General features: G+C 43.0%; 1 protein-coding gene across 1 annotated transcript in view; it reads left to right on the top strand.

The window, feature by feature from the left end:
• The first annotated feature begins 12200 nt into the window (after window positions 1–12200).
• LOC103821398 (bifunctional heparan sulfate N-deacetylase/N-sulfotransferase 4) overlaps window positions 12201–24030 on the top strand; it is a 112624-nt gene continuing 100794 nt past the window's right edge. Inside the window, exon 1 of the mRNA XM_030239250.2 lies at window positions 12201–12298. The gene's annotated coding sequence lies outside the window, so the exon portion shown is untranslated. The remainder of the gene's footprint in view (window positions 12299–24030) is intronic.

The raw sequence follows: 24030 nt of genomic DNA, 5'->3' as shown, positions 1-24030 counted from the left end.
GAGGTGTATTTGAGGAAAATGGACCCAGCAGAATCCAACCTCTGGTTGAATAACAGTGCAAAAAGGGGAAAAGAAAGCAAGGTCCTCTGAAGGTTGAAGTAAAATGTTTGATGTGAAAGAAAATTGGGAGGCTGCAGAGGAATAAAAAGCAAAGTTAAAAATGATCAGAACTACCAGCAGTACACAATCTTTTGGCAGAATTCTCCAATCATACACCAATTTTTGTAAAAAATTGGGACATTAAGCTTTGAAAGTCTGTTCAGGGAACAATAGAGCAAAGCAACATTTTCAAGATGCTTCAGAGAAAGAATCTGTAATGGTTAGAGGCACCTGAAAAGACTGAGCTAAAGCAACACAAGAACACCTGATAATGGAGCCACAGAGCACCAGAAAGGAAACCAGTGCCAGTGTCCCTCAGAGCAAAGGGCAGAGACACAGCAACACATCCTACTCATTTTGAGCTGGATCTAATGGCAAAGGGATGAGCAGTGGGGTAGACAGATCGAGATGTGAGCTCAGAGAGAAAACAATTCTGAAAGGGAGCTGTATCCAAGGGGTGCTTGCATGAAGGAAATTACGTGCACATGCTCACAGCAAGGTTTTCCCAGAGCTGTGATTCCAACTCTGCTCATAGGCAGCAGCAGCTGCCTATGAAAGATCTGACTTGGAGACACTGAAATGATCTGAGTTCGGCATTTGCTTTTCAGATGGCTCACCCACCTCATCCACCTATCTGCTACAACAGCACCAAGACAGGAAGGACAGGGCCTTGGAATTAGATCACATCTAATTCCAAGGCCCTCTGCATAAAATACACTCCCCAGAGCTACAGCCCACAATGGCACCAGGTCTTTTCTCTTGTTCAAATTCGGTGAATACCAAGCACTCTGCAGACTGCAGCAATTCCACCTGAAAGATGAAATTTTGCACAGGTTTTCCAAGGTTTCTGTTGACCTCAGAAGCTGTGTTTCCACATGGATGCCAAACCAGCACAAATACTCTTTACTCAGTAAGTTCAAGATTCTCAAGAATGTATTTTTAAGAGCTTAAACCACCCTGATAAGCAGTGTTGATTATGGTGATCTGTTGTTTCACTTCCTGCACTCTGAAACCATTGCACAAACCTCACCTGTAAATCTGAACTTTCTTGTTTTTACCTTGAAGATCTGTGATGATTTTAGGCAAAGCTTGAAGCCAAGAGAATGCTCTGCTCAAGCCTATTTCCAAATATCTGAAAGACACTAACATCACTGTTTCACAGAAGCACCAGAAACCCACACACCCTCCTTCTACCGAGGCACAACATCACACAGGCACAAACTACTCAAGTCCCAGGAATAATATTCCCTTTGAGTATTTCCCAGTGTCAAAGTTAAAAAAAAAACAACCTCAAAGCACATCACAATATTTAGCCTGTTTTGTCCCTAAGAACACTCATAAATTCTTTCTCACCATATTTTGTTCCCATCTCAGCTGGAAGCATCCTTTTCCCTTTTTATTCTCCTCCAGTTTTATCACTGGATGACAACAGGATTACAGAAGGCTCTGATCTCTGCTCAAGTACCAGGCAGACAAGCACTCAAAATCTACAGGTGAAATATAAGTCTTACAGTGCTTGGGCTTGGGTTCATGGTTTTTTCCCTTTTGGGGGGTTGCTGGGTTTTGGCCTCTTTTTTTTAACGGTTTTATTTTTACTTTTCTTTTTAAATCCAGTTCTTCACATTCACATGTTTGATGCAGTGATTTTTAGGCAATTTCAGTGAGTTGTCTGAATTTTTCCAAAGTTAGTTAGCTAGGTAAGTCAGCACTCAAATGCAGGTTGCAGCAGGGGAAATGCTTTAGCTGAACACACAGGATTTCCCAAGCATGTTTCCTTTGCAAACAGCCAGCATAAGGAAGCCCACACAGACTGAGCTGGTTTCTCTGCCACCCTTTATCCACACTCAGTGACTGAACTGTGGATAACTGAGTGGACCTTCAGGAGTAGAAGATAATTGCCAGAATTATTCTCTTTTGCTGCATATTTGCTTTTCATCATTTCCCTTGTTGAACCAGCTAGACTTCTAACCTAGAGACATTCCTTGTTTGGCTGGATAGACCCAAATATTTGGGTTTCTGTTTTTATGCAGCAATGGTTTCCAGTTTACAACCAATACAACAGGCAGGGGACAGGAGAGGCTCAATTAGTACAAATGTTCTGGCCAAAGATTATCCATAAAGCCAATGCTGCAGAGTTGTGCAGATTTCTCTTGTTTGTGTCAATATTCTCTGTGCAACACAAAGTTCTCACCAAGAACAACTAAGAAAACTCAGATATGAGGTATTTTGCTGTTTATAACCTAGTTTAATGATTTAAATGGAACTTTAACTGTTCTCATGATGAAATGCCTTGTCAGTAACAACCAGGGCATCGAATTCAGTTTTATTTTCTCTCGAGGAGTGGCAGTGAGCTGTTTCAATTATAGTGAAATTGTTTTGTCAGCACACTGTTTAAAAGAGCAATAGGGCTGTGCTGTACAAAAATACAGATGCTGCTTACTGTGACTTACTAAAAAAGAGAAATGGCATAACCTACTCATCTCTTCAGAGTGCTCAGTACTAGAAATATTTAAAAACTCCTGAAATCTCCGTATTCAAGTATTTGAGAAGGGACAACCTAAGTAGAAGACATTCACTCAAAGACATTATCATGAAGAGCCTTTGGAGCTACTTTTTACAATGACATTCAATGAAAAGCTAATAGAGATTTTTATCTTTTCTTGATTACTAGATCATTACATTTAATAAATGTAATGGTGTTTAACCCTATTGCAGATGAAATGTACTCTTCCAATGGCCTGAGACATCTTTTGCCTCCAGCCTCCTCTTCAAAACACCACTTGCTTTGGACTGACCCTTAAGTTGTGATTTAATCAATAAATACTTGAGAGGAAAAAAGCTCTGTTGCCACTCAAAAAGTAACCAAGTTTTTACAGTGAAAAAATGCAAACCTGTCCTGCAATGCTCCCTAATCTATAAATAATTAGATCTCAAGTGCTTTCTAAAGGTCAGTGATAGTATCTTTTCCCTCCTGAGAGGCAAACCAAAGATGTAGCAGAGCAATGTGTCCTCTCCAGATCCACCCAGTCAGTGGCAGACAAACACAAAACCAGGTCCCCAGAGGCCCAACAGGCTGCTCCACTTGCAATCCTTTTCATATACCAGATGTACCTCAAGTATGTCTGTGGCTTTAGAGATTGAAGGAGTCAGCTCTAACTCATGTAACTTCCAGATTAAATGGAGCATGTGAATTAAATGGAATACCTAAAACATTTTCAACATGTAATATGAAACAGTGATTTTTAACCTCCTAGAGGTGGAAAAATGGCAGGTGATTTTTTTTTGCTCACAGTTAGGCACAGACTTACCTGAAGAAATTAAGTTTGCAATTGAACAAGGCACAATAATGCATACTCTTAAACATCTCTTGAAAACATTTGATTTCATTTAAACCAACCCTCTTTATTTCTCCTGGTTTTTTCTTGTTTTGATTATTCAGAAGCACACCACATTTCCAGTTCCCTGTGCTTACCTTGACCCTCTCAAATCTGACTGGAAATGCCACTTCAAGCATAAGCAGGCCAGGTCCTCAGAGCATGCAGTTTTCACTCACTGCTTGAATTTAACAGCAGCCTTCTCATTTGCACATTTTAAATTAGATTAGCACTTTTTTTTTTCCTTTGGACACAGAACTCTTAATGAATTAGCCTGGTTACAGGCTCCTCTACCAATTTAACCATTACATCAGGGTGGGTGGAACTGGATGATCCTTAGGGTTCCAACATTCATCAAGTCCATTTCCCATCACCTTGTACTTTCTCTCCTCCAACTGCCACCTCAAGTGACACAAGGGGTCTAAAACAGATTTACCTGTGGCTCAGAGATTTTGGAACTTCTGCAACAGTTTGAAAGAAGCAAGCCCCAGAGCAAATAGGGATCATCTAAGGAAAATAAAGTCTGAAATTCACTGTCAAACAATAGGACAGAATTCCAGCAGAAATCTGTGTATTTCAAGTATACAATAAAGTTGCAGAAAAAAAATTCCCAGCAGGTCATCTGCAGAAAATGTTGTATTAGTACCAGAATACCAGAATGTGTTGATTGAAACCAACTCCTTTTTTTAAAACCAGGAAAAATCAAAATGCAGAACTCTGACTGTTTTTATCTCATCTTAAGCTTTCCTTTTTCTCATTTCAAACTCCCTTGTTCCATTTATCTTTAATCCTCCTGTATGCATTGATATGAATTATTCAATTGCAGTGAAAAATGTTTTCCAAAGTTCATTTGATTATTTCAGCATTTCCTTGAAATATTTTGAGACTTTGATTTTTTGCTATACTTCAGGGTGAAGCCACTAAATTGCTTGAAAATTTCCCTGTTATTTTTCCAGCTCATGAAATAATAAAGTTATCATGGGGGAAAAAGCAAGAATATTCATTCCCTCAACCTGCTAAAAATCAAACAAATGGTGTGGAAACAATTTCAAACTAAAACCTACACAGTTTTCTAGCATGATGAAAGTATCAGACTAGGAGTATAGCCCTCTATGAGGTCATGGTACCTGAAGTTCCAATAAAAGCCAATAACATTCTGTGTTCATGTGTGATCTGCAGTACCTAATGGCCCTTCGTGTTGTGTCAGGTTAGGAGGTTCACCCAAAAAGCATTGCTTGATAAAATACTGTGAGGAACTTTACTGTAGGGCAGAGCTGACCTCACATAGCTTAAGGGTGGGTGCCAGGGAAGCATTGCTACCACCTGAGGTGAAAATTCACCTCATTTCCTTTACAAACCAACTGATTTACATCCTTTTTTTTTTTTCCTGGAGCTGTGTAAGAATGTCAGGACCTGACCTACTCTGAACCTGCTCCCTGAGGGACAGAGTGCCATTTTTCCTTACTGCAACTTTCATCTCTGAGATGAGGAAACAACCACTAGGGATGTCAGTTTTATGGTGTGTGCTGGAATGATTTGAGACAGGAAGCTCCTTTTCTGAGATGAAAAGGCAGTTTTCTACTGTGTGTCCGAGGCCAGCTACAGAAAAAGGGTTATTAGCACAATAAAAGCCATGAATGGTCACAACCATATTCCAAAGCCAGAAACAGCATCTGGATTTATGAGTTATAAATGTTCTTGGAATCAAAGGGAACCCAGCATCCTTTGGCTCTGTCCCTATCATGCCACCTTTTCTTCTGGGAAAATATCTAATAAAAATAAAATGCATAAATGGTATGGAAAGGCTGGAGCTGCCCTTTCTTTTCCTGTAGGGTTTGTAGGTGGGTATCATAGACAAGGGTCCTCTTTAATTGTTATTATAAGCCAGTACAACTGCCACCATATTCTGGCAATTCCTCACACTGCAAAGTCCATCCGTTCACCCTGGGGAAAGTTCTTGACAGAAAGCCCCAGCTCATGCTATGAAAACTGGCACACGCAGGCTCCCTTCCCTGGAATTCAGCTCAGGCTGATTTAGGGCCACCTGGATATCCTGTCAGACCCCTCCTGATGAGAACTGCCAAATGAAGCTCTTCCCCTCAATTGTCATGAGTGCCTTATTCCATCTGCAGCCTTGATTGCCCCTTCAAGTGCACCAGGGAAGCACTTGCTGTGCACAGCAAGCAGGAAGATGGAAGAGTGCAAAACACAGATCTAGGGTGATTATCCAAAAATCAGACTGCTGAGAAATGAAACATTATATCAGTTCAAGTGTCACTAAAGCAGAGTGATGAGTATAGTCAGGTAAAACACTTGATAATTGCTTATGATTTTCAGTGTTTGGAAAACAATTTCCTGGCCAGATGTTTTCACATTGTATCAGACATTTCCCGCCCTGTCAAGTGTTGTGCATTTCCCCCAGTTTATGATTCAAGGTGTTAATCATATTCAGTCTTTCAAGATGATTACCTGGTAGCATTAACATACAAATGTACAGTGATTATCTCTGCTTTTCAGAATTCTCTGCATTTTGCACAAGGAAAACAAATAATGAAAGAAATAAATCAGTTTCCTTCAAGTTGCATGATGCCTATTACAAATGAAATTACTATGAATTCACAATCTATGAAAATTAGGTATTAATCAACTTCAAAGTACAAAGTACAGAAAACTTTCACTTGAGCTTGAAAGTAGCAACACAGAGTTAGAGTCCTTCAACAGTTTGGAGCTAACAGGCATTACTGCCTCATAAAACACATTCCTTACCTCCAGGAATCATCCAGTGCTTTCATATCCCATTGATCAGACTTACCAAGTGCTGAGTATCTGCAGCCATTTCTGAGGAATATACACCAATTTACAGCACATAATACAAAATTAGGACACTATTTTAGAGTGTAGAGGAAAATACTATTGAATCTCCAGACTTCTATCATGTAACAGTAAAAATTAATGTATTTACATTGGGTCATGTTCAACACCACCTGAATCTAAAAAAAAAAGAGGTTATTTACAAAGGAATTTGATGAAGGCAGTATGATGGGAATACATCTCTAGTTTCCACTGATTACACATGAAGGATATAAATTTGTTCGTAGTGCATTAATGCAGTCATTTTTCTGTGTCTGAATTCATTATGTCCTGCTTAAAGCAAACAGGGGCTACCACAGCAACAGCTCTGTGGGGAGTCATCGCCAGACACATTTATGCAAGACCTGCATTTTGAACCCTTGTCTTGTTAGAGTTCTGAATAAGTTCATAAAATAAACTTTCATGTCCATAGCATAGAGTCCTGTAACTGTGAGATACCCAAATGGCTCATGACAGGTGTTCAGAGGGACAGAGCACAAGTCTCCTTCACTCCCAGCAGCAATCAGTGTTGAATCCAAGGGACTACTACTGTGGCCTAACACCTTGGCTAATTCCTGCTGCTGTGCTCTGCCCACTGCTCTTGCTTCTGTTTTTCTGTTGGGCCTTTCATGCTACAGCATCAGGGCTGAGTGATTTAGAATGAAATAAATCCGATTAATCTTACAAATCCTTCAGTTCATTTTTATTTCTTTATCCTTTGCTCTCATGATACTCCCCCAGTCCTTTTGACCCCTCCACAGTTCACAGTTCTGGTACTGAAAGATATTAGTTTCAAAGAATATGGGAGAAAAAGCCAGAGGGAAACATCAATGCATTCACATTTCCCTTTGTTTTTCCTCACTAAATTCATACATACTGGTACTGCAGGCTAACAAACAGCTTCTCTTATCAGGCAGGAGCCAGGATCACCTATTCCAGAGTTTTTCACTATCATCTAAACACCTGGACTCAAAACCAGAACTGATAAATCATCAAAAGCAGCAAATGAAGGGAAATGTTTCCCTCGGTTCAGAGGAAAAAACATAAATGGGAAAGTTTGGATCAAATCAATCACAAACGAGTTGCAGCATTTTGCCAATAATTTATTAGTCCTGATTTCACTATGATGAGAGTGCACCTGCTCCTGCTCATGTCTGGTGCTGGTAGACAGTTTGCTTCTTCACACTAAGTGGTCTCTTTCTTTGCAAGCAATGCCAGCTTGAATGCCAAGCCAAACCTCGAGCTCCAGTGGCACTGATAACTCCAGGATTTTTGGGGTGAGGTGCCACCAGTGTCATCCACAAGTCCCAGAAAACCAAACCTGTGTCTAAACCACTCTCCTGCTCTCGTGATCCAGGCTGGTTCTCAGAAGTTAAGGTAAATTCCTGGTACTTTTGGCTATTTGCTAGTAACTTGCATGAAAACAGGATGTCACTTTAAATTTTGCACCTCAGAGCCTCATTAAACAGAGAATATGCTACTGAAAGAAATGCCATCAAGACAGTAAGAGCCAAAAGAATGAATCCTGCCTTTTATTCAGGCCACAGGCAAAAGGATTACAAACTTGATGATGTGAAATGATGTCTGCACAAAGGACGAATGACAATTAAGAGCTGGGCAAGGGATTTATATCCAACAGGCACAGTGATGATGTGTTCTGTCTAATGTGTTCTGTCTAATGTGTTAAAGCCTACATTCTTAATACATTTCTGCATTTAATATTAATTTTACTTTGTATCAATTCCATAATTTATCTATACACATCTGATTTTATTTTTCTTCCATTTTTAAACTCCAGCTAAAAAATAAAGCCTATGCAGCAACTGCACCAAGCTTTGCCCCCCCAGTGACTCACCAAAATCCCTGAACCATTTAAGAAAACCTGCTCAAAGCTTATCAGCCCATAGCATGTTCTGTCCTTGACATTGGGCTTTTAAACTTTTCCTGGTGCACACCAGTGTGGTCTGCTGAGTTATTACCTTAGAGGCTGTATTTCCAAAGGAGACTGATTTTGGCTTGGCTATAAGGCTTGCTGATTGACAAGGGGGAAAAATCCCCACAGTGCTTTAAGGGCACAAGCCCCCATCACTATCTTTCCTAAACCTTGTTTACTCTTCCTGTGAGAGTTCCTAGAGGTAAATTAGCATCCAAGGAAAATATTGAAAGGATTTTTTATAAAAGTAGCTCAAAAGAGGAACCACTGGCCCAGCACATATTCTTCATTTTCCACCTCATGTTCTGAATTATGCATCTTTTATTCCATATGACTTTGCTTTAGTTCTAAGAGCGGCATCATGTAATAAAACCAGAATCAAACAACATTTACCTAGCTCCATTTTAAAGGAATAATTATTGCAGCACTTGGAATTTCAAGCACATTACTCTATATTTACACACGTCGTTATTCAAGATATTTTTCTGTTAAAACTTGACTGATTATTTAGAAACAACAAGGCAAAGTGAGTGTTATTTCTGGAAAACTAGGCATCTTTCAACACTAGCTAGGAGAAAGTCCCAACAAATGTAACTGTTTGAGGAGTAATTAATGCACTTGATGTCTATTTCTATTGCAGAACTACATGATTAATGAGCTGTCATGTTCCTAAGGCATTCCCTGGCATGTTTCTGTGAGCCTGTTCAGATAATGAGCCTTAAGAGATGAATGAAGCATGTCCTGCCAGACCTGCTGGGATGATTTCCTTGTACCATAACCAGGGGACATGAACTATCTCAGCTATTCCTAAAACAAATCTGTCTGCTCATTAATCACATCCTGTCTCACGCTGTGTGAGAGCCATGATGAAGAAGAGAAGCACATGACAATAATGCACACACACATCCAGCAACCTGGGCTCTTCAGCTCTCTGGGCTTCCCCAGCTGGAGGAAAGATGCACACAAAGTGTTGTCAGCCCTGAGAGATCTGCTCCACAGGGCACAGTGTGCTGTGACCATCACACCACGGATCACCTCAGAGACAGCCAACAAAACTTACCTCACCCTGATCAACCATTTTCCAGGATCTTGGGAGCAGGACTTCAGTCAGGACACAATGCAGCCCTCCAGCCATTGTCCTTTCCTGTGGGCTTACCTCAGAAAGAGCAGGTGCAGACAGGACATTGGGGCATCATTGCTCAAGGAGTAAGTTCTGCTCTGGAAAGCAGGATCAGGGGGGTCAGCTGGGTGCTCCTGGCAGCTTCTTCTGCAGAGACTAAGTCAAGAGGTCATTAGAAAGCACTTTTAAAATAGAAGAATTCTACAGCAAACACAGGGTACTTTTAAAGCCTCTTTGTCTCATTTGTGGGTGGTGGTGCAGTGTTTTTGTCTTTCTTCAAAACATAATATGAACTGTGACTTCCCTAAATCAGATATTGCACCTAAGCCATGTGGACAAAAGGCACTGCCCAATAGTCTTTGCTTTCTTGAGTTATTTGGCAGACTACTGAAATGCACCTTCTGATACCAGGAAATTATTTGGATGGCTTTAAACAAATAGGGAGCTAGACACAGTGAGAGGTAAAATTTGTGCCCTGATGGTCCCTCTGTACCTACCAAGTGAAGGAGGGAGTGCAGCAGAAAAGCCACTCCTGGCATCTACAATAACAGCTCTGTGCTATTCACTAACACCAGCAACACGTGCAAAATTACCAATTAGAAGTGAAGCCCTATCACCTCCTGGGTTTCTTTTCCATGCTGTCATGAACAGAGCTTAAGACTGTCTGAACAAAATGGAAAGCTTGTGAAACAAGCTGTAAAATTTCACATCACTGTCACATTGAATGAATTTAGAGAGAAGCATCTCTGGACTGCAGTGTACTGTGAGAAAGTTGCCAGGAAACAAAGTATTCCTCCTGTTCTCTCATGTTTCTCTAACCTGGTTTTCCTTTCCCTGTTCCTGTTCATCACATGCAATGGCTTGTCCATCTTATTTTGTACTACAAAATTTTAACAGACTACAGATTTTTGATAGTCAGATGGTAACTAGGTTTACTAGTTTTCAATTGCAAAAGAAAATAAATCCCAGAATAGCCAGCATGTCTTATAACTTGTCTCTTTTTGGTCTATTTCTTTTATTTGCCAAGCATAAAACAAAGACCAAAACTAGATTAAGTAATTTTCACAGTTTGTTCCAGCAGAGCAACAGCAAGTTATGATGCTTTCTCTCACTTTCTAAATACCTACAAGACAGGATTTGGGTTTTATGATTTGTTATTGTTGTTTAGGGTTTTTTTTTTTTAAACAAGAATTAAAACCTGAAGGATTAATTTGAACAAAGAGCTTTCCAAAACAGAAGCAGTTATTGTAAAGTTAGCTGCAGAGAATCCTGATAAAGATCAGGGAAAGTGGATGCAATGATTACAGCTCATCTCTTGACTGAAATCTAAGCCAGAAACACAAAACTGCAATCTTCTAATTGGATGCTACTTTTGCAACAAAACCATCCCATGTTGATGCTTATTAAACAGCCAAGTCTGTTCACACCAACTGAATGAAATAAATTTCTAATGCCTGAGGAAATAAATGGAGGACAGGGAAAATCTCTTCCTATTCATTTCTCAGCTAATTGGGGGGATCAGCTTTACTAGAAACATTTTTGCAGTAACAGGTACGGCTTAGTACATGATTTATTGTGATGCAAGGGAATGCACATCTAAGTTTACACCAAGAATTAAGTCCAATATTATGGGATAATTAATGTGACATTGATAGAGCAGCTTACTGTATGCACACATTACTTAGCAAGCCTGAAATACATTTGTCCTTTTCTGATAAGCAGCTGTGCAATAAATCACAGAAGCTTTTTTGTATAATTCTGCAAACTACAACTTAAGGACTGACAGCATTAAATCAGGTCACTTCCAGCTCCCAGGATCCAGGCAGTTGTCCCGAACTGGGCATGGCCCCTATTGGAATTTAACCAAGGCAGGCACCCAGGCCTAAACACGGCAAAATGTGGCACCACACAGGCTACCACAAGGAAAATTCCCTCTGTCCAGCCCGAAGCAGCACAACCCCACACACACACGATGGCAACACCTGTCAAACAAGGTTGTTTCAGCTCTGAAACCTGAATAGCTGAGACCTCCCACAACAAGAGAGAGAGGCTCAAGGAAACCAACCTCTCCTTCACTCAAATGACAGACTCCAGGTGTTTTTTTTTTTTTTGTGTGTGTGTGTGAGAAATTATGCTCTGTAGTCTGAAAAAGAAAACATGAAAACAAACACATAGAAACATTGCTTTCTTTTTGGAAATTACAGATGATTTTTTAGTAGGCTGCCTTTCAGCATCAAATTCTTTGTTAGATTGAAAAAGTAGCGAGGTGCTGGAGTCTTAAAAAGCTTTTAAAAGAACTAAAACCAACAAAACAAACCAAAACATTTGCTAGCAAATAAAACAAGCTGCATCATTCTAGAGGGTAAAATAAGATACATCTGTCTGGAGTGGACACTGTGAGAACACTGTTTCTGTCACTCCTCAGAGCAGGGTTAATCAGGACTTGTCACCAGAATCACTTCTCAATCAGTACTAATGTGCCACGTACAACACAGAGCATGTGGTGGAGAATAAACAAATGCTGGAGAACATCAGAGAGCTGCTGTGTCGAGCTGTCTGAAGGCTCAGGTCTTGTTTTGCTCTGAGCAAGATCACACAAAGTCTGCTCCCAAGCAAGCACAAGTTTGGGTGTGCTTGTGGTTACTGTGCTCTACCTGGGTTCAGCTCTGCCCTACACAAACACACACAGTGCAGAAGGTAAAACTGAGTTTATCACAGGTTGTACCTCCCTGAACTCCCCCGAAAAACCACTGTCACCGCAGGTTCTGTTCCTGGCGCCGTGTGCCGGAGCACAGGAAGCCCAGGGCCGGGGCCAAGCAGGAAGCAGGGCCCCGCAGCAGGCTCGGAGCCCCGCCGAGCCCCCAGCGAGCCGCGGGGGATTGAGGAGCCGCAGGAATTGGGAACAGCCCCGCCGCTCCCACTGTAAGTACCCGGCACTGCCGCCCGATGAGCTGGAGCTGCTGACAGGTGACAGAATAATTTGTCTTTTATTCAACTCCAGCGCTCTTACTGCGAGCTGGAGCTGTCTGGGGCCTAGAGGGAGGCATCATGCTGGAGTTTCATTTGCTGCTATTGAAGGCAAGAGGTTTATAAAAGTTAATGAAATACAGCCAGCAAAGAGACCGCAGAGGGTCTCCATCTCAGCAGCAGCACACAGATGCCTCTGGCTGTTACACAGGGCAGCAAAAAGGCACCAGCCTTTCTAGGCTCTGATGTCACAGAAAATATTTAATGTTTTCACTGGAACTGCTGTTTTTCCATCATTTGACTAACTGCTAGAGCTGTTAATTTTCCTGAATTTTTTTATGTTTTAAGTCATGCTCAGCAAGCTTATAGAACAGACACTGAAATGAAGACGAAAGCCCAACGCTATTAAATATTTTCTTGCCTTAAAGACTGTCTCAAGCAGTCCATGGCTACAATTAGCACACTTCAAAATCTGCAGTTAAAGATGTGTCCTGCACCAGCCTATTGTTAGGGAGATGGTCTTTACCTAAGGAACAAGTCACATGTGGACTCTGACTACAAAAAATGCAAATAATTTCCAAAAAGCTTTCTGACAGTTAAAAATTTAATCCTATATGAGGCACAGAAAGTCATATAATCCTAGTGTAAGATGAAAAGCAATTTGACAGAAAAAAAAATTAACATTGCTTTAGAGTCATCACCAAAGGACTTAACACCTGTTTACAAGGCTTGGTTGTGTGGGTTTAAAATAAATCTCACTAATACTTTGGGAGAAATCATGATGCTATTTGCTTTCTGGGATATAAAAAGAGATTAAAGTGTCAGGAAAAGCATCAAGTTTTCTAAGATGCACTATTTACTGATAATGGCTACATAACTTTCTCCCATTACAAAGGAAAATGATTCTGTAGCAAAATATCCACAGATATCCAGTGTGAGGAACTCTGTCTTTAAAGCAGCAATGCTTTCCCACTAGAATAACTTGGGGAGAAGAATTGCTCACACTTTTCTCTTTCAAATGAAACAAGGGCAAAAAGGTTGACCTTGAATGTCACTTTTATTACACTAGCTGCTTCAGCTCTGTCACAAAGCCCCAAGGTCACCAGGGCTCTAGAATCCAATTTCCCTGCACACCAGCACCAGCGCTGCTCTGGCTGCTGAACATTTCCTGAGCTGGGCAGGGAAACACCAGGAGGCCTCCGAAAGAGTTTCCCAGTGCCTTGCCTATCAGAACTCCAAGCCTGTCTTGTGTGGTATCACAGCTGCCGCCTGCACATCTGAGCAGTGTCCCAGGGAAGGTCCTGCCCTAAACTGCACAACACTGAACTCCTTCTTCTTCACCTGAACTCTCTCTCCATAAATCTTCACACTCTGCCCCTTCTACAAGTAACACACCAGAGCTCCTGCTGGAACACCACCTAAGCCCCTTTCCATCCCTTGCAGCTGATTTTCTGGGGAAGCTGAATGTTGCAGTAATTGCTGTTCTGCTGGAGATGGAACTCCTGTTCCATCTCAGTCAGAGAGGCAAATAAATAAACAGAACAAAACAGTGAAAATACAGGTGCAGGCATACAGGAGGCCAAAGGTGAGCACAGAAGAAAAACTGCTCCAAAGAACCAAGAGAGGGGAGAGGAAGGGAGAGGGAGAGTGTCAGAGGGAGGGGAAGGAAGTGGCTGAGCAGCACCTCAGGTGAAGCTTTCCTGTTGCTTCTGATTTCTGCAATGAGCAAACCTTCTATCCAGTTAAAAACGAGCTTTTTCAAACTGCTGCAGAATGAAGCTGTACCCACACAACCCCCTGAACTTCTCATCCATCCCTGGGTGAGCTCTTAATTCACTGCAGCCAAGCACTGCTGTACGGCATCCTCCAGCCAGAACCCCTTATTCATAGACAGATATAAAACCACCCAAACAGCCCCACACTTTCACATTTATTTACAGCTCCCTTCAGTTTTCCTTCAGTGTTAACAGCAGTGAGATATCAAGCATTGTGGGTTTTAACTGGAAGGCTTCTGCAGGTCTGAGCAGGCCCACTCTTACCTGTAAAACACTGGAGGCTGCTCCTCACCTGATACACTCGGCCTTACGCCAGGATGAAAACTTCCTTTGCAAAGAAGCTCAGAGGCAAACAAGCTTTATTTACTCACAAGACTTGCAGAAAGGTAACAGTGCATTCAGAGCAGAGAGAAGTGAAAGTTTTTCTACTGAAAACTGATTTTGGAACAAACAAAACTTGAACAATGATTTTGATGCTCTTTGACGTTCTATGAACTATTTTCTTTCAGCATTTTGTTGTGTTGCAGATTCATTTAGTACACACCAGCTACTCTTTGCTCTGTGGAAATGTAATCCTATTCCCTCCAAGTAAAACAGATTTTTTTCCGCAAGAATAAGCAGGATTGCACCCTTACAGTTACATCCCCAGGAATTACCAATGTACACTAAGCACTCTTGTCATAAGTAGTTTTATCAGTCTGTCATTTCATAAAAGACTAAATGCTGTACAAATCCCTGGAAATGATGGTGTTAAACATTTTAATACTCTCTATATTCCATTTTCACTGCACTGAAGAATGTTGCATGCATACTTGCCAACAGTGTTCTGCCTGAAGATACTCACTAGTTCTGCAGTGGTGGAGAAACATGCTCAGGTTTCTGAAAAAAAATGCTTCTCCTTAAAGTTTAAAGCATTTTCTTCTTCATTCTTGTTCATTCTTTGATATATCATTTCTATAAAATATCTGCTTTTATGCTGCTCTCTAATCTTGTTCAAGCACCTGAACAAGTCGAATTTGTGGAAAGTTCAGAGGTTTTTTTTTTTTGTTTCTTTCCCTTATCTGTTTGTTGTATTTTTTTAGAAAATTTGCTTCGTTTGTTTGGGGGTTTTTTGTGTGTTTTTCTTTATTTGATTTTCCTTCTATTATCCCAGATTTGGATTTTTTATTCCAAATTATCTAGGCTCTCCTTTCTCACATTTTACCCCTTTTTCCATCCATGGAAGCAGACTGCCTTCATGTTTTCCAAACTCCCCAGCAGAAGCTCTGAAATAACAGGAGACCCCCATGCAAGCTTTTGTACAATTGTGCAGAATTGTTTGCCCTGAAGAATACTTTGTTAAAAATTCTGAAGGTTACAATGTGCTCAAAGCTGATGTGATGTTCAATTTTTTTTCTGCTAAACCAAGCACAAAAACATTGAAATGCTTTTCAGATTAGTGAGAAAATTGATAGTCTTCAACAAGCAAGACTCACCTTTTAGAACCTCACTGTGAAAAAAAGCTCCACAGGATTCCCACCCGTTTAGCTTTGTTTCAGAAGCAGGAAAACCAAGTTTCTATAGCAGGAACACAGCTTTTCTGTCCTTCAAAAAAATGACACAGGAAAACATGATATGCACACAAATTTGAATACATGTCATCAAGCAGACACTCTATACTGAACCAGCCACGAACAAGGACTAAGGTTAATCCCATGTTCCTCATTTAATCTCATTCCAAACACTTGGCTGATGTGTAACTGTGGACATCAACAGGAAAACCAGAAGAAACCTCACAGCAAAGACAGCAGACCAGGTAATAAAACAAAATAATGAATAAAAGTTTTTATTTCATGAGCCCAGCCTTTAGGGCTGCCAGGCAGTGTGTCCATTTCCACCCTGCCTGTGCCTGAAGGAGCTCTTCCAGGGCAACGTTTGCTGTGCCATCCCTGCACAGAGGATGGGAGTGCAGGGCTTCAGCTGCAGCACTCACTGCTCCCTTGGCTGATGCTGACTGACACTTCTCAGTGCTCCCTGCTGGTGACAGTTTTGCAAACCCCAAACTGACTGCAGTGTCACAGTCCATGCTCCCCAAGTGCCTCAGGCCAGGATTTCAGCTGGAAGTTCCTGCTACAGCAGCCTGTCATTTCCAAGAAACATTATAATTTTCTCTTCACCTTCTCTCCTTCCTCCCCACCCTGGAAGCCTTTGTTTCATCCATGCTGAAATAAGCTATTTTTATTCAGCTTTCATCAGATTTCCATACACCTGCTCAAGGCACTGGGATTTGATGGTGATGCTAAAGGTCACCCAGCTGCACGTGCAACTGGATTAATGTCTATAAACATTCACCTATACACAGAAATGCCAAGTGATCTTTTTTTGTTTGACTAGAAGTTTTAAGTCTACTGTCACTGATTTCCCAAAGCACTAGGCTTTTTTAAAGAATTCACATGCACTGAACATAAAACACCCTGAGATTAATCAAGATTATTTGCACTTGATTCTCCCAGGAAATGAGGGAGGGTCTTGCAGAAAGAACTTCTGTAGGACCAACAGAATCAAGCAGAGCTGCACTTACAGTGCACAGGTAACATATCAGCTCATAGCTCCCACCTAGATGTGTGTTAGTGTTTCAGTTCAACCTCTGTGTGACTTGATGAGTCCTGGAAAAACTCAGCTGTGGCTGCAGCCTGTGCAATGCTGCAGAGCAATGGGTGTTCACAGCTCTGTTTCTCTTCTCTCCCATTTCCTTCTTCTCTCTCCCTTTCCCTGCCCTCACACCCCTGCTCATTTCACCCTCCCACACTGTAGCCAAGTCCAGGAACAGACACACCTGCTAATTCTGCACTAGGAACGTGGTGACTCCACACAGCCTCAGTGTCTCTCTGCCCCTTTTTGGAGCAACTTCAGGATCCCTGAAGGTGAAAAATTGAGAGCTAAGTCAGAAATCCAACAGCCAGCAACACTCTTTTCCTGTAGGATTGCTGTACAGCGTGTGTAGGAGTTCCCTCACTGCACTGGGTTTGTGATTCTTCCACACACAGTGTGTGAAGCAGACTCTGGCCATGTGAAAGAAGCCTTTTCTGCAGCCCACACACACATTAAGTATGAGAAAGATTGCAGATTTTTATTATGTTTTCTCAGAGAAACTGAATGAAAAGTACCTGAGGAGTTTCATTAAAACCTTGCCACAAGCGAAAAACCTTATATTCCACCAAAAAATGTGGTGGATTTCACCTTAGTGGCATGCAAAGAGAAATGACAGAACAATTTGGGTTAGAAGGGACCTTAAAGACCATCTAGCCCACCCCTCTGCCAGGGGCAGGGACACCTTCCACCCGCCCAGCTTGCTCCAAGCTCCATCCAGCCTGGCCTCAAACACACCCAGGGATGGTGCAGCCACAGCTTCTTGGAGCAACAAACTGAGGAACACCAACACCACTGCAGAGTCCTCCACACACATCTGCAGAAAAGTCATGAAGAAAACTCTCCCCCTTTAAACCTTCCATCAAGTGCTACACCTGGATTAATTGGAAGCCAGTCTCCCACACCATAATGGACATTAAATTTTCAGCTCCTGTAGCTTTTAGACTCCTTGTCACAGGAAGGAACTCTCAGGACAGTCATTCTGTGTGGCCTTGTGTGCAATAATTTCTTACCTTCAGGCACTGACAAACACCAGTGTAAGAGTTTCTGAAGGGGACATCCCTGCACAACAGCAACCATTGTCATTTTGGCAATTCAGAAAAGTCTGGAGCTTCAGCCTTGTTTCAGATGGGAAATACTCAGAATGACATGCCATGCCTTTCTCTGTTATGGATACTGCTCAGGGAATGTGGTCAAAGAGCTGTGACTTCCCACCAGAGGAGCATTTCTGCTGCACTCTGCTTGGAGCATCTACTTTCCCCGGGAGAGAGAAAGGAAAGGGTCAGAAGCACACACAGGTTTCCTCCAGCAGCTTTCCCAGGCAGGGATTTGGAGCATTTTATCACCAGCCATGACTGGTTGGGTTCAGTCAATACTTTGTACTCCAGCTCTCCAAACTGTACCCAAAAGGGAGAAATGTGCTCTCTTTAGATAAAGATTCATTCGCTGTGTCACACCCGAGGCCTTGTCCTGCTGTGCACAGATCTGAGACTCAGCACACAGGGGGGTTTGTAACCCGATCTGACCACGGGGAAGCCAGGCTGCTTTCACAGGGACCCTCAGATTTGGGAGGCTGTGAGCCCAAGCTGCCAAACCCTTAAAGGCTCCTCCCCAACATCTTCTGAACTGGTTTACAAGTCTGGCTTGAGAAGTCCCCAACACGCATTTACAAAGCCAGTAACAAGCCTTTATGGGATGTGAAATGGTGTCACAACACCCAGGGCCCAGATGTTTCAAGGCCCTAACACAGAGGCTGGCTGGCATAAAAGAGAATTTCTTGTACAAAACTCTTTAAAGGCTTTCAAAGCCTGCAGTAAATTTCTGCATTCATTCCTTCCCCCCCCCCCTTACACACTGCAGTGACTCAGCCCCCTGCAGTTACCCTGCACTTGAAATACTGTATTAACAACTTGTTTCAGACAGAAACAGTTTCACAGCCATCACAGACAACACTGTGTCTTCCCGCTACCAACACCAAAGCTTTGTCTATGCTTACACCTTTCATTTCCTTTCCTCCTCATTTGTTGTAGTTACAGCATGGGACCTAATCCTTATCCCTTCTGCTTGAGTTAACACTATAAGGTATTTCTAAGCAGGCGTTTGCCAGTTTACAAAAGATACAGAGCCTCCCAAAGAACTTCTAAGTATTTGCTTCCGTTAGAGATAGGTCTGTACCTTAGAGTAAGGATTAGGCAAAAATGTAACTCAGTTAAGATACATGCAATGCCGTAAGTTCCTGCTGAAAAACCGAGCATGGATTTTATACAGAGTAACATTGAAGTCAGCTGGAAAAGTAACAACCTAAAGCTGCTTCAGAATTACCCCAAAGAGTGGTAAGATCTCAAAAGCAATACAACTAAAATGTCATTATTTATTTTACATAGTAAGCCTCTCTCAAGAACATTTTAGTTTTTACTTTAGGAACAAAAGGCTCTCTAAGAAAAGATGTCAATACAACTGCGCAGGTTTACCAGATAAGAACCAAGACAATGGTAACAATGAAGCCAGGAAAAAGGAATTCCTAATTAGCCCTGTGCCCCTACAGCTGGAAGGGCAGTCTGAGTGAACACTCGGGCCTGCTTTTCTCTTAGATTCACCTGAAACACCTGGTGGGCACTCGAAGGCATTTCATCTCCTGCCTTCACAGCAGCCCAAGCAATTCAGCACTGAAGCTGAAGATGCCAATCTTGGACATACACAACAGAATTTACATAGTAGTGCCAACTTCAAATAAATCAAGACCAAAATAATGGTTTTTGTCGCTGTTATCAACTATTTTTAACACATACAGTGACACATAGCACATATACTTCAGGGAGCACAGATATTTTGGTATATGAGATGTCAGGCTGCCCCATGGCTGAAGACACACCAGTGCCTGTGTTAACGGGGAAGTGGAAGGAGAACCAACCAGGCTGTTCAAACATGTGAATTAAGGGCGTCCTCATTATATTTTACATCTCATACATTGATAGCCCCATTTCTGACATAGCTATTCTGCTGTTAAGACGTTTTAAAGGGAGAAAGAGGGAACAAAAATTCCAGTACCGTGCCAAAAAAAACTCACTTTAGCCCCCAGGGAAGGGGACAGAAACCACATCAGCCCAGAGAGCCCCAAGAGGCCCTGAGGTCCTGCCCACCACCCTGGCAGCCCTGAGGGCCCCTGCCCTACGGTACCACCAGGCTGTGCCCACCCGAGCCCACCAGAGAGGCTCCTGAGCCCTCAGCACCGAGCCCGCATGGCCTCCGCACAGCAACCTCCTTCCCTCAACAGCGACAGAACTCGCCCACCAGGCTAAATCAAACACACCTACCTTCAGTACTGCAAAAATGTCCCATCCATCCTTGTCTCTCCTCTGATAAGCTTCCGTTCCCAGTCCGGAGAGCTCCGTCCCTCGATGGTGCTTACCTCAGCGCCCGGTCCCGCCGCCTTCGCACCTCGCCCCGCCCTCTGCGTCCCTCACGCCGCCCGACCGCAAGGCCAAAGGTGGCCAAGACCTAGCGAAGCTCATCGGGTCAGTTTAATACTTGCTTGCCCCGAGCCCATCTCTTACCTCGGAGGCTCTTAAGAGTAAATAATTCGAATTTACACGGCTCCTCCCGCTCGCCCCCCGCCCCGGCCCTCAGGCGCCCTCGCGCGCGAGCCTCCCTTTCCCTTCCCTCACGGGCCCGCGCGCGCGAGCCGCCAATTCCCGCCCTCAGGCGTCGCGCGCCGGGGGCTCCCCCTCAGCCGCCCCCGGCCTCGCGGGCCCGGCTCCGCTCCCCTGAGGGGCACAAGCGGGCGGATCGGGCAGGCTCCGCTCCCCTGAGGGGCACAAGCGGGCGGATCGGGCAGGCTCCGCTCCCCTCAGGGGCACAAGCTGGCGGATCGGGCAGGCTCCGCTCCCCTCAGGGGCACAAGCTGGCGGATCGGGCGGGCTCCGCTCCCCTGAGGGGCACAAGCGGGCGGATCGGGCAGGCTCCGCTCCCCTCAGGGCACAAGCGGGCGGATCGGGCAGGCTCCGCTCCCCTCAGGGGCACAAGCAGGTGGATCGGTGACAGGAGCTGAGCAAAGGAGAGCGATTAAAGACCAGAGGTAGCAGCGGTGACCCGAGATGGAGGTGAGGGAGCGCATCACTGAGCCCCTGCTGTCGGCTATGGCCGAACTGCGCAGGCCGTACCTGGTGAGGAGCTGCTGGTTCAGGTTGTTTTCCAAGAGTGCTGTCCCTGGGACTTAGCGGGTTTGGTGGGCAGGCTGCCACTGGGTCTTTGAGATCCTGATTTTAGATCGCAGGAAATATCAGCAAGCTGTTTCATTAAATCCCAGCTAGATTTAAAATCCTATTTCCTAGACTGTTAAACCATGTGGTAATTCGTAATAACAGCAATCTGAATCTCAGTACCTCACCTATAAAACCTGGAAGTGTGAGCAATCTCTAATGAAAGTCTGGTAAGGGGCAGCTGATTGCAAAAGAATTGATAACCCACTCAAAAATCCAACAAGTCTCCATGCAGTAAAAGAGCGCATAGCTTTAGCAGAGGAAGTCTGGGGAATGTAGAAGTGTTTGTGCACCAGTGCTGAACCTGGTACAGTTTGTACTCTGTATTTTCCAGCACTTTGTGAAATACAGAGTACAAAACATTGGAGAAGAGCAAAATGATTACCAGTTTCCAAAACTTCCATCTTGGAAATCAGCGGTGGAAAAACTAAAGAGGATTATGTAGGCCAAAATAAACCTGAGAGAAACGTGTTATGTGAAGATTAGAAAAATTAGGCCCAGTTTTGAAAGAAGGCTTGACCAAACCTTCCATCAATGCTTTTCATGGCAATTACCAGCACAGTTTTTGTGAACATCTTGAAGATTAGCTTCCCTCAAAAGGCCCATCCCATTTCTTTGGCGATAAAGCTGATGGGATTAAGAATAAATCCATTACTGTGAATAATGCATCATATGAGGAGTTATATTGGCTGAGTCTGACTACCCTCTCTGTCAGGGGTAAATTCAGCACAGGAAACACTGCCTACCCACTCTGCAGAACCCAGTTCTGTCACACAGAGCTTCATGTGTTACAGCAGAAGACATCAGGCACAACTTTTCCAACAAAACGCCATACAGGAGGCTGCAGGTCATGAATGTTTCACACAGGTCAGGTTAATTGCAGCAGTAATATTCAGCTTTTTGTTGTACGAGGTACCACAGTCAGACTTCAGCCTGCCCTGCCCTGGCTGTTGAGACGTGCAAGGAAACACTCCATCAGTCAGCTCCCAGATGGCCTCTCTGCCTTGTCCCTGGGTTAAACAATTTCTAACAGCTTGTTTCTAAGCACAGCTTTCTCCCAGCCTTTAGAGCAATCCAAATTCACAAGAAAAGCGGGAGTTTAGGGGTTAACAGTAATTGGAGGAAAAGGTTCACCCATTGTAGTTGTTACATGTGGGTTTGTTTCCCTCATCACCCATTAGTGTTGAAACATTATTTGTGTGCCTCTGTATAATTTATAATATATAGCTCTGTACTCAATGCCTATATTTAGAAGTATATAAAGTATATGCATTTATAATTCACACTATATAATGGTATAATCAAGTTTAACTTCTGAAATGAACAGTTCATTTACATTTTTACCAGGTACCTACCAGAAATATGGGAATCTTTAGATTAGCCTGATCCACTCTGACTCAGCTTGGTATGGAATGAGTGGATGGCAGCAAGTATCCCTTGTGATGTGGAGTGCAAGGAAGGATCTAGCACACCCCAAAGTGATTTTGTTTAATTCATGCAAGTCCATGGGTCTCAGGAACTGGTTTAAGGCTTTCTTCATCCAATTTTGTGCAGCTTCTTCCCCTTGTACTCTGTTACTGTGTTCAAGGGGCTAGAGCTCAGGGGAAAGGGGTTCTGTTCTGCTCGTGGCATTTCAGGCTTAAGGCCAAATGGAGCTGCACAGGTGTAAATAAACAGCAGATTTGGTTCCCAATGTCCCTCGTGCAGGACTTGAAGCCTAACTGGCAAGAGAAAGAAAAAAGTGGACTGAGCTCCTGCCTTATTTAATTCCCCTAATAACTATTCCATTCTTTAATTATATTTATGTAATTGCAGCACCCAGGAAAAGACTTACATTTAGTCCCTGTGACTGGAGTTTTTGCTTTTAAATTTAGATCACTGGCTCGTTAAATACATCCTGTAGTTGCCTGGCCAGGAACTGACTTAGTGTTGATCTGTTTGACATTATAATTACTCCTGTCACTGAGTTTACAGCTTCTCCTTGGAGCAGGGCACTCCAGAACAATCCCTGCTCAGAGACCTTCCATCCAGGCAGGGCTGTGGTTCAGAAGGTCTGCAGCACTGCTGGTGCATGAACTAGCAATTAAGGGCTGGTAACACAGGTACTGCGAGCCACTGACTCCCCTTCAGCAGCACCAGCACACCAAGGTGCAAGTCTGTGCTGAACACACCTGATGATCCTTGTTCATGGATGGGCAGAGGACTAAATGTCCCTTTATTTTTCCCAAATGGAAAACAGGATCTCAGGAGAAACAGGCTTTTTTAGGGTTTGCCTCCCAACTACATTTGACTTTTCAGTTTCAGAGAACTGATCCTGTTTTTACTGAGGAAAGGAAGTTTAGGAGCAATCATTCTACGCCTCCGTGCAACTTTTCCTTGTGCCAGATTTTGGTTCCACTAAAGAGGGAAAATATCCTTGTATTTCAGAATTTGCTCATTAACCAGAATTATGAGATAGCAGACTCTGAACCTGAGCTGTAGAGGAAGCAGAAATGGCTTTGACAACACCCACTGCAGCAATTTTGCTCTGTGGTTATTAATTAGACAACCTGAAAAAATGCTGAAAAGCTCAGGGCTGAACTTTTCTTGCTCAAAGAAGGAATTTAACTGTAAGAGCAATTCCTCACATTTCCAAAACCAGCTCCTGGTCTGCACAGCGGACAAATACCATCCATGTGTTCTCTGGCCAAAGGGATGTGGACTGATTTTCTGAATGTCGGCTCCTCCAGTCTCCATGGAGCAGGTACCTGGACTGCCTGGCACAAGAGCACATGACCTGGCTGTAACGCAAGACATCTTCATCCTAATGCACACTGCTAATGTTTAATTTAAGTGTGCCCAGTGAGCAAACACATAAGTGTATTAATTCCTTTGCAGCCTCCTGATGTATACAGCAGCTCTGTGATTTGATTTGAATTGATTTTGCTGCTAACTCTGGTGACCTCCAATAACAAATTGTTGCATTCGCCACAAAGTGATTTATGATGGCAGAACTCTATTGTATAAATACTTTGCAATGCATTAG

Source organism: Serinus canaria, chromosome 4, assembly GCF_022539315.1.
Source record: "Serinus canaria isolate serCan28SL12 chromosome 4, serCan2020, whole genome shotgun sequence".
Taxonomy (NCBI): domain Eukaryota; kingdom Metazoa; phylum Chordata; class Aves; order Passeriformes; family Fringillidae; genus Serinus; species Serinus canaria.
This window is presented reverse-complemented; position numbering and strand designations above follow the sequence as displayed.